Genomic DNA, 12,136 nt, shown 5'->3' on the forward strand with positions numbered 1-12,136 from the left:
CAGTAACTCCAATCTTATTTAGAGAAATGAGAGAGATGAAATGGCTACCAAATAAATGCTTCAAGGGTAATATTACTTCAAGGTTTATCCTTTTTTTAGATAAGATGATAAATCAAATTCTAACTGAATTACTGAAGTGTGATGTAATCTATTTTTTCTCTTGCATCAGATTCACTATTGTATTTATTATAGTGCTATAAATCATTAAAATGAGAGTTAAGAGCTGGGGATGTAGTGTAGCTTTGTAAGTAGAGTATGCGTTTAGCAAGCAAAAAGCCCTGAGTTCAATTCCCAGAACCAAAAACAAACAAAAGCATGCTAACTAACTTGGTCACTTGTTGTGGCCACCAATGAGCCACACTTATCAAACAATACCCACACCTTCTATAGTTCCTTCCCACTCTGAACCTTGGCTTGGTCCTGTGACCCTGTGACCCTGTGACTTCATGTGTCCAAAAGCAAGTACCATCCAACTAGGGGGTAATATTCCTTCTGGAAATCTACACACCACACAGAAAAGGAAATCCTGCTGGAGACTGGAAAGGGAAACCATAGACAGGAGCTCTGGAGGACAACCTGCCACATGGGGCAAGAGGCCACAAGGAAGGGAACCCAGGCACCCAGTAAGGTCCCAACTGAACACAATGACATAGGAACCACCAACCAGTCAAATAAAGAGAAATCATTAATCACTGTTGTTTTAAGCCACTAAGTTTTGGGGTGGTCTATTTTGTAGCAATGGATACCTAAGAGAGCATGTTACTCAGTGAATTTTTCTGTCCATTTATTCCTTTTAAAAATTATTTCACTGATTAACACTCCTGATAAAGAGGAAAGACTTGATAATTTCTTAAAAAGTCTTTCAGAAAATGCATTCAATCATACAGTTTCTTAACAAATTATTATTGAACTACTATCAATCAGAGTAACCTATGAGTTCATGTGTAAATTCCAATTTCCATGCTAGTTTTGACCTTATTAGTAAGCAAAATTGATCGGTTATTTCCATATAAGTTTAAAATTTTTCAGAACATCAGTCCTGGCCTATGAGAAAAATTGCCAATATGAGAACAATTTCATATTCTCAAATCCAGAAAAGAGCATTCCACCACACCTGAGTACTAAAAATATAAGCCCTCTCTAAATTTCCTTATGCATCTAGTTGATTAAATTGAGAGAAATTTTCTCCTATAGTCCAATCTCCACTTTTTCTTCATGAGATAATGAACTTGACTTATGAATTAGGATTTCAATTTCATCTCTTTGTGGCATGTATGTGTCCAAAAATAAAAGTGATTAAATTTTAAGTAAAGACAAGCACATTTTGGCATTTTCTTTCAAAAGCTAACCCAGTTTCCTAAATAACAATATCCAAAAAATCAACTACACTCTATAAAACCCACAATTTCAACTTTTCACAGAAGTCTTAGGGTAAACAGTATATTTATAATTCACACGTATATACACAATGATCATTATTATATTCTAAAGTGATTCTAAGACAACAGCTCAATTCTTTGGATTTCAATTAGATAAACTCTAATTTAATCAACTAATTTAATCAAATAAATGAGGGCAGAGGATATGGCTTAGTTGGTAGAGTGCTTGCCTTGCGTGCACACAGCCCTGGGTTCAATCCCCAGCACCACAAAAAGAAAAAAAATGAAAATGAAAATACCCAACATGACTTTTTAAGCAAGTAATAAGACTATAATAATAAGATACAACCATTTAAACATAGTCAACTTTGATTAATTATGCAGATAATATACTCATTATGGGATTTACAATGCTGCATTTAAACTCACTCAGAACTGAAAACTACAAACATCTCCAGCACTATCCTAGGCTGTCCCCTTGATCTCCTTTGCAAGTTTGTTTTCAGATCCAGATAAACCGAAGAGCAGTTTACCTTCATTGGTCGCCTGTATTTCCTGAACGCTGTAACATGCGCAATAACACTGGCGTGGGTTTCTTTGCTGACATTGATTCCATTTACTTGGATAATACACTGTCCAGGGTGAAGACCAGCTGCTGCAGCTACAGTTCCTTTAATTACAAATGGGGAAAATGGCCAAAAATGTATATGAAAAATAAGATTCATCTTTATCATATATAGAACAATGAAAGCAATTTTTAAAATATAATAAGGAGTATATTAGTATAATAGCTAATATACTCCTAATAAATTCGGTTCTGATAGCAATTCTGTCTCAACATTTTTCTGCTTTTCAACTCACCATTCAAACTGTGATTAAAAGAACATTTTCCCATCTCCCTAAGAATAAGTTTGAGGGAATATTTCAAAGTGACCTTTAAACTGCTAATCAGTTATTTTCCTATTTAAATGTCTAGGAAATCTAATTTCCTAATATACATCTATGTAATAAAAACTACAAAAGCCAGAAACATATGTCTTATCTTTCTTTACAGAGTCCCTAAACATTGAAAGAAACCTCACTTTTTAAAAATAATGTCAATAATTTAATATGAATATAAAAATATATATATTTTTTTCTTTTTCTTTTTCTTTTTTCTTTGGTGGCTCAGGGGATTGAACCCAAAGCCTAACATATTCTAGGCAAGTACCCTACAACTGAGTCACATTCTCAACCTATAAAAATAAATTTTAAAGGCAAAAAAATCAAGTCAATTAGCTACTATGAGCATCCTGGATGTTCTATGAAAACATAAGTGTTCAGGAACCAGAGAATCTGTGGAGAACAGAGCAGATGCTACCAATTTTTCAATCACTTTGTTTGCATAGGTACAGATTTAAATACAGAAGTGGCATATTCTAGCCAGCAAGTTAAGGTTTCTCTGAACTTTCCAGTGATTGATATTGGCTAGTCTGAGCAAATCAACATTGAGAAAGTACCACTAAAAAATAGAATATATGTAATTCTCACAAATGGTTGTAAATATCATAAATATGCTAGAAAAGATGTCCTTATAAGCATTTTCTTACATTAGGGAATTATTAAACAGTTCCATGAAAATTAATATTTATGAATAAATCTTTTCCTTTCCTCTCAGTTCCTAATAAAATTCATTCCCTGTTTATGGTTTGGATGTGAGGTATCCCAAAAAGGTTCATGTGTGAGCCAATGCAAGAAGGTTTAGAGGATAAATGATTAGTTTATAAGAGTCTTAACACAATCAGCAAATTAATCCCCTGGTAGGGATTAACTGAGTGGTAACTGAAGTACTAGGGTGTGACTGGAGGAAGTAGGAATTGGGACATGCCATGGGAGTATATATTTTGTATCTGGAGAGTGGAGACACTCTCTCTCTCTCTCTCTCTCTCTCTCTCTCTCTGTCTCTGTCTCTCTCATACTGATCACCATGTGAGCTGCTTCCCTCTGTCACACTCTTCTGCCATGATGTTCTGACTCACCTTGAGCCCCAAGAAAGGGAGCTGGCCTTCTATGGACTAAGACACCGAAATCCTAAGCCCCTAAAAAAACCTTTCCTTCTTTACAGTTGTTCTGGTTGGGTCCTTTAGTCACAGCAGCAAAAAGGTGACCAAAACACTCCCCAAAATATCAAGCGGTTATTCAGTTATTCTGCATCGAATTGAGTCTTGGGGGAAGGAAGGACATTCCCAGCAGAGAAAATAGTAGAAAGAAGGGAATGGAGTCAAGAAATCACCTGGACATGTGGGGGTGTGAGTGCAGTACTGGGAAGGATGGTGTGATAGAGAGAGAAAGCGGAAGCAGAGCAGAGCCCCAGGGAGAAGGCCTTGTGTGGCTGGTGCGAAGCCCTCAGCCTCTGAACCTTACAGACACAGAAGATGCTGAAGGCCTGTATCTAAGATCCAGAATTAGTGAGGTAAGAAAAGAGAAGTCAGTCTTGGGGATAATTTTAAGAAAAAGAAGAAGGAGCTAGCTGATGAAGAACACATTTAAAAAATTGCTGAGTAGTAACAGGGGCCCGGTGAAGACAAGACAGTCCATCAGGAACCACGACCACAAAGCTATTTAGGAGAAGGGACAAAAAGGTTCATCCAAGTCTGAAATCCAGTGGCCCAGATGTAGGTAGGCAAGAGGACCTCTGGTCACACTGGAAAGTGTGGGCTGACTGCTGTGACTCACTGTGAGAACAAGTCTAGGGAGACCTCTCTGATTTGACCACATAACATCAGTGTGAAAAGAAACCAGAGAAAAACATCTTTTCATTTAATGCACATTTTTTCATTTAATGCACAGAAGCATTTGTCTTTTGACTCTATCAGAAGCAGAAAAGCACAAGAATCAGATTTTGACCAACCTCATCACTAATCTCCAAAGATAGAACCTTGCTCTTTAGATGATGGGAGACCTCAATTCACTCAGGATTTCAGTGACTTGCCAATACTGGTAATATGAACAACTCTTTTTTTTTTGGTTTTGTGAAAATGAAGAGATTTAATATGTAATATCCCATTTCCATTTGATAAAATTGAATGAGTTATTGAAACAGTTTTAAATGTCTATCCATCTCTACTTTGAAAAATTTGAGAGAACAGACAAGTTTTTCAAGTATGACAGATTTTTATCATAATCTGTATAAGATTAATTATTATACAGATTATGATAAAATTTTATGCTTATAACAAGGCCCTTTTAAATTGGCCTCTCTAATGTTTGAGTGATTATATTAAGATGCTTCCTGTTTCTTGGCACTAAAAGGTATTTATTTCCTACTTGTTAGATAAATGCATGGCTTCTCATGCTTACAGAAATACTTCCAGCTACAGCATTTGGTTATTTATTATGTTTAGTAATGTGGGAACTGTTATTTGGCTCCATTCTTAGTGTCAGTAAAAAAAAAAATACATAAAACAACATGTCATTAGATGAGTTGTCTTTCAAAAACTCGAATAATATACCAAGTTTTTAGTCACCATAATCATTTAATTTACAATGCACTTTACGGAGAAATGTATCCAAGGTTCATAAGAATACCTGAAGGAATTAAATAGCAACAGGTTATAGAGCCCACAGGTCACTCAGAAGCCTCAAAACTTATATCTCTGAATTACAAAAAATTAATAAAAAAATCCAATTACTTGCAATCAAGAAAAATACAAATATATAATCTTAAAATCATCAATACTCTTTGGTTTGAGCTGAAATATACAGAAAAGTGATATGAGGGGTCAAAAATTTATCCATGATAAATGCATCAGAATTCTTGAAGAGATTTCTTTTAAAATTTTTTTGTTTCTAGAATGTTCTACCATTGAGTTAATACAGTGAAAATAAGATTAGTGAGAAAATTCCCAGCAAAATGATTATGCATATTTTAACTAAATCCCCATTCTGAATGGGATATCTAAAACCTGCTGGAAAGTTCTTTACCACGCCAGATGAATTTCTTACCTCTTCCTACTGCATGTACAAGAGAAGGGCCAAATCCTCGGATCTGGAATCCAGTCCATTAGCTAAATCTGGGATTTTCAGGGTCCTAATATCAACCAGAAAATAAGGTAAGATGAATTTTAAATGCAACTATTGGTTAAAATGCAGTCATCTACACCTTTATTCATTCTTTCAATAAATACATGTGGAGGGTGCACCACATGAAAGACATTGGCTAGAAGCCCTGGGAGATAAAATTGGTCCCTACCAACACAAAAGCACATAGCAGGTACACAATACTTATTTTCTAAATTGAACACAATCATTACATAGCATATCCTGAAAAGAGGCCAGAGTCTGGGGGTAGACAAACCTCAATCAGGCACTGAATAGTTAGACTCCTGAACTTCTCTGACACAAAGCTTCATGGAAATTGTTCACAGAAAGATACTACTGTTAAAACTTACTTTGCAGGTTATTATCAACAGAGACACTGTTGATAAACTGCTCTGCACGGTGCCATGACTTAGTTAGGTACTTAATACAATGGAAGCTTCTCTAATTAATTTACTGTTGTTACAAAGAAAGAAAGGAGTACCTTATGAAATTTCTTGATGAATATTAATATAACAGAAACACAATGTTTATACGTTTCTACCTGTTGGGAATTTCATCAAAGAACAGGAACAAAGAACAAGTTATAAAGAACAGAACAGAGCTGTCAAACACTACATCAAAATAATTAAAGAATCTGATGAACTTTAGTATTTATGCTGTGAAATTCTAAAAGAATAATACATTAAAAAGAAAACCTGAATTTTTCAAAAAGGGAATATTTATGGTAAATCCACACAGAAATAAAATATGAAGGGATGGAAAACGTGAGTCAGCTGTGACTAAGAAGCCCCTCAAAAACTTCCATGCAGCGCTTTCTGAGGTCTCTTTCACTCTAGATCTGAAGGAAGATGACCTCTCAGGGTAGCCTTGAGAGCCAAAGGCAGGAGAAGTGAACTATGATGTAAGATAAAAGGAGCTGATTGGAAAGAGCAGAGATCTCCCCACCTCTATCCAAATCCCCTCCATTCGTACTTTAAGAGTGTGAGAAATAAATACCTGCTGTGCTGAGCCATTGTGTGCATTCTGTTTGTAGCCCACAGTAGCTAATTAAGTTCATGGATTTCCTAAGAAAAGAGACCTGTTCTCTTTTAGCAGAAAATTCACACAAGGCAGAAACATGGTTATCACCATTCACTCTCACATCAATTTAAGAAAGAAACCACAAAAAATCAGGAATGCCTTATCAAGCAGGGATATCACAATGAACAGTAAGAATAAAGTAAATCTTTATAATTACCTTTAATATGTCACAACTTTCCAAAAACACTTGTAATAATGGGGTAACATTTTACATAATTTGGATGTTAATTTTTAGATAGAAATGGTAAATTTAGAATTGATATTTCCAAAACATTTGATTCCATTAATAATAGATAAAGCCACACTGTGGGTGTGCGCACATTGGATTACGGTGGAGAATGTCTTTGATTGTTATAACTGGTTGTTTGGAGCTTCCACTGGCATTTAGCGGGTAGAGAATGGGATGTAGGTAAACTCCTACAGTGCACACAGCATGTCCTCAAGGACGTTGTTAATGCAGATGAGTATTTTACTTCACCAAAAATTTTCCTGGATGGGAATTAGCATAATTGTGCAAAGAATATGTACATATTATGCAATAAAAATTGTGATTTCTCACATTAAATGTCACTCTGGCCTATTTACACTGGTTAAATATATTTTCTAAAATACCGTACTACAACTTTTTTTTCCTATTCTCTTAGTAAATTTGCATTCCAAACTTTCTCTGAAAGACAAATATTTATATGTGTATGTGTATGTGTGTATTAATGAGTGATCTATAGTACTCAATGGAATAAAGACTCAAAAGTTATACATTTCAAAAAAAGAAAAAGAAAAGAGAAAATGAATATACCATCTTCAGAAAAGTTTTTAAATACAATTCAAAATAGGTCCTTTTTATTGTAAATATGAAATTTATTTTTTGATAATGAAGCCCTAGTATTTCCAGGCCTTGCCTTTCAACTCAAATTTTCTAGACTTTAAATATGACATAAAACAAAATATGTTGTTTATATAATAATCAATGGAACAAATGAAATGAGAAAATGGGTAAAAGTACCATGTATGGTATGACAAGAGTACTCACTATGTGTTAAACCTCTCACTAAGTTCTTCATGTGCCTAGAATTACACAGTGTCTTGGCAGCTCTGTGTATAAGCACACCTGTGCCCATCTTATGATCACATATTCTGAAGTGAACATTGAAGTGAAGTGAAGTACCACATTTAGCTGGTAAGTAAAGGAAGAAAGAGAGGATTGGACCTCAGGCTTCAAATACCATGCAGCAAACACTGAGGGATGGATCAGAGCCCCCATGTCCCAGCTCTGCTCTCCTAGCACTAATTCAAGGATGGGGATTTGCCTTTGTCTGTTTAGTTTGAAGACAGTGGCCTCACACCCATATATTAGCAGTTAGAAGGGTGTTCTCTCACATCATATGTCAGCACACCAGTCAATAATTATGAGGTTAAACCAGAGAGAAAAAGGCAAAGCCTTAATGCTTACTAATGATTGTTTTGGAATTACTACTTTCTTATCTGATCTTTCTTATCTTATTCCAATCTGCCTCTCCCTGTTAAAGTTCCTCAAAGTATCAGAAAATAGGCAAGTGGAAGAGCCTCATCCCAGGCAGAGGTGGATTAAGGGAGAGAAAGATCATACTTAGGTTTAGACGGAAGACACTGTTGTGGTTCTTTGCTGCCCCCTAGCTCAGTCTTCCCAAATTACTAACTCTAATTAATGAGTCACACTTTATTAGACCACCTAATAAGTTACTGGTGGAGCTAAAGCATCCATCTACTTTAATGATTTCACACTGCCATTAACAGACTTACTAGGGAGAATCTGGACCATTAGACTGCTCTTTGACTCAGGTAAGCTATACATAGTACCTCCAGCTGTTCATGATTATATATAAATATGCAATTTTTTTTTACATATAACAATACATTTTAAGACAAGAAAGAACACTATATGTACCTAAATTTTTGTAAGCAGTTAAAAAAATCTTGGTTTTGAAGTGGTAAGTATCATTTATCTGGAAATTAATGAAGTCGCTTATTGATAAATGATATAAGTAATATCTGAACAGTAATTGTGGCATCATCATGGTGCATGAAGATAATGCATTAAGTACTTTATATGTATAATCTCAATCAGTTAAACAAGCAGGGCAATTCTGACTAGGTAATACTAGTAGACTGATTCATTCAATTGCAAGTTTACTTACAATATGTCTTGAAAAAACAGAACACATAGTAGTATATAAAGCATGGCCCCACACTGTATGTATAAGGTGGTAGATATGTGCATTAACATTAAGAAAATTCACTACACCCTAAATTTAAAAAAAATAGCAATTTATAGGTGATAAGACTGTAAGAAAAATATTTCCCCTCAGAAAAATCTGTACTCTCTTACTTTTCTACAATAAACATGAATATTTTTCTAATCATAGGTAGAAAGATGATAGGTCTTTTTACAGATATATTTTTTAAATGAATGAGCATATTACCAAGCATACACAAGTCTAGAGCATCTATCAGGCTAGATATGCTCTTATGAGCACTGAATTAAAAATCGAGTCTTGGGCTAGGGATATAGCTCAGTTGGTAGAGTGCTTGCACAAGACCCTGGGTTTAATCTCTAGCACATACCAAAAAAGAAAAAAAATGGTGTCTAATTACCTCAGAGCATCAGAAAGTCTGATAGTTTTGTAACAGTGATCCTCTTTGTCCTTTGAATATAAGTTTTGGTACCCTTCCACTGCACTTATTTTTAAAATGAACACATTTTTTTCTCCTCTGCCTAGTCCTCCCTAATCTCTCCCTGTGGCTAATCTCAGGGAAAACAGCATTACCTTTCTTCCCCATGCTCCACAGGGTTATCTGTCCTTGAGTACACACCCACCATAGGAATGAAGTAATCCAGACTTTGGGGATGGTACCAGAAGATCTCAGAAATGACAATCTCCCAAATTAACGTGTGAACTAAAACTATAACTCAGAACTCATGGAATGTAGCCTTTGAGACACCTCTTTAAAGGCCCCTTGTTCCTGCTGATGGGCAGAATCACAGCCTCTGGAACAGGAGTCCCCTGTGTTTCTCTTTTGCTGGCAAAGTAATAAACTTCTTTCCCCCCCACAATTTCCAATAAACCACATCCTCATTATTGGATTGGCGGCCTCACAAGGATTGAGCTTTCAGCAACAAATTGGCACCCCAGGTGGGACCCAAGAGAAGGCCCCCACTCCAGCTTTCTTTGGCAGGCCTGGCTCTCCAGGGAACACCACTTGCATGCTGAGGATGTAAGGCAAACATTTGGAGAGCTGACTGCTGTAAAGTTAGGAGACAGGTGACTGGGTGTACCTCCGGTCAAACCAGAGGAGGTATTAAATGTGAGTAAAGAAAGGGACTGAGGGACCGTCCCCAGCAGCTGCCGAAGCAGCTTTTGCTTCACAGAACCCCTGCCTTCCTTCCCTAAACTATATGGATTGTTCCATCCTGGTCTATTTGAGAAAAAAAAAAGGATGCAGTAAAGGTGCCATACCTTGGCTGTTCGGTAAGTTCCACTCCCCTTACCCGAACCGAGACCCTTGGTTCTACATAGTTGGTTTCTCTTTGTGATACCATCTTGTCCCTCTTCATGGGAACATCTGTGGTACCACTGGTATAAAAGTCAGAGCGGGAGTTGGGAACTTGAAGGATTTTCCTTTCTGGTCTGTTTTAAAGGATCCCGTCTAATCAGCCATGGTTCGGGAAAGCCCTCTGAAAATCTGTCTGTGTTTCTGTTTTGTTTCTATTAGTTACTGTCCCTTTTAAGACATGGCCAATACTGCATTGATCTTACAGGTAGTGTCTTGCAAAAGATCTTGGCTGGTCAATGTAAAGGTCCCTGTTTGTCAGACTTGCTTTGCGGGCTCCTCTCTGTTGTCTCTCTCTGTTCTTTTTTTTGGTACGATTTTGCAATTGGAGCTAGTCTGTCAAAGATAAAGTAAGTTAAAGCTTTGTCCAAGATAATGTTTTATTGTAACAATCTGGCTTTTGAATAGCTTTCTGGATTACTGTACAATCTTGCAATTGGAGTTGGTCTGTCAAAGGTAAAGTAAAGTGAAAGAAATTTGTGCATGCAAGTCTGTGTTTTAAAGGCTCCCGTCTGTCAGCCCTGGTTTTAGGATCCTCTGTTATCTGTTTTTGGGGTTTTGTTTGTTTGTTTGTTTGTTTTGTCTGTTACTGGTCTTTTAAGTCCTGAGGCACACTACATTGATCTTAGTGGAGTCTCTAGAGCACAGAGATCATGGATGCATAGGCCACCTATAAGGATAAGCCTGACTATGATAAAGTGGGTTCACTGTAACACAATCTGACCTTTATATGGTTTTTCTGGATTATTATACAATTCTGAAGTTAAAGTTAGTCTATCAGGGGTGAAGCCTATGAAAGAAATTCTGTACGCACAGGCATTTATGCAGTTCCATGATAAGGCATCTGAACAGTCAGGAACTAATTCAAGGTGCCAAAATGCATTGCCTCTGGATCACAAGGATAGCAAGCAGCTCACCAGCCCTAAAATGGGAAGAAAGCTGCCTGGGCTGTAGAAAAAAATGGCCAAAGAGAACCTGTCCTCTGCCCTTCCTCCCAGCCCCTTCCGCCTCTTTTGGGTGGAAGCTGATGGCCACAAATGATGTGGCTTCAGCACTATTAGTATATTACCTGGAGACAGGAATAGTCTCCCCTTTAGGATCTGACAGGATGCCCCATTTGGCCAGGGGATAGCCATCACTGGCACAAAATGATTCAATGCCTTCAGAGGCTGGCAAAATAAATAACTGCACCCAGAAAAGAAAAAGACAGAAATTAAGGCCAACCTGTGTTTTAGGCAGCCTCTGCAAAGGGATCCTCAAGGAAGCCCAAAGAAAAAATGAAAAGGGGACTCCCCCATTGCTTATCAATACCGTATAAGAAAAAGGCCTCCAAAATGCCTTCCAACACAACTCTCAGTGGGGAACTCACTTAAAGTTGATGGCATTGTGATACTGATTACTGAAACAGCCTCAAAAATATCATGTCCTCCAACCCCTTGAATGTAACCTGAGAGAAAAAAGATTAAGGCACAGGTTTTGTATATGCTACATTTTCCAACCCTCTCCTAAAATGAAATCTGTTGTGTAAAGTAAATGCACAGATAAAATTCACAAGGACTATTTCAGAATATGAATTTAAGAGAAAGATCCAAAAATAGAAATTATAGGTATGGAAATATATTTTAGTACAGAAAATTAGAAGGTAAAAGAAATGTTTCTGGATGATAAAATATTTTTTTTTTTTTGGTAAAGTAATATTCTTGGGCTAAAGTCAAAGACAAAAGAGGGCAAAACTAAGGATGCAAAGAAGAGATTTAAGCCTCTCCTTTGACTTTTTGTTAATCCATGAAGACCTGTCATTATTGTTACTATACACAACAGTCTTCAAATTGTTACCGCTGTTGACCAGTGACGAGTCCTTGCTTCCCCAATGTTGAAGAATAACACCGGAGAAGCACGCCCAGGCAAAGTCAGAGTGAAAAATTAAAAGTTTATTAAAGGACAGCAGAAAAGACTTCTCCCGGAGGAAGAAGGGGACCCAAGAGATGGTATCCATTGAATGGCGAATG

At 36.8% G+C, this 12,136-nt stretch overlaps 1 pseudogene; it reads right to left on the minus strand.

Moving 5' to 3' along the window:
- The window catches only part of LOC143410673 (phosphatidylinositol 3,4,5-trisphosphate-dependent Rac exchanger 2 protein-like), a 144,080-nt pseudogene that overhangs the window by 75,233 nt on the left and 56,711 nt on the right, over positions 1-12,136 (minus strand).

The sequence above is a fragment of the Callospermophilus lateralis genome, chromosome 11 (assembly GCF_048772815.1).
Source record: "Callospermophilus lateralis isolate mCalLat2 chromosome 11, mCalLat2.hap1, whole genome shotgun sequence".
Classification (NCBI taxonomy): Eukaryota; Metazoa; Chordata; class Mammalia; order Rodentia; family Sciuridae; genus Callospermophilus; species Callospermophilus lateralis.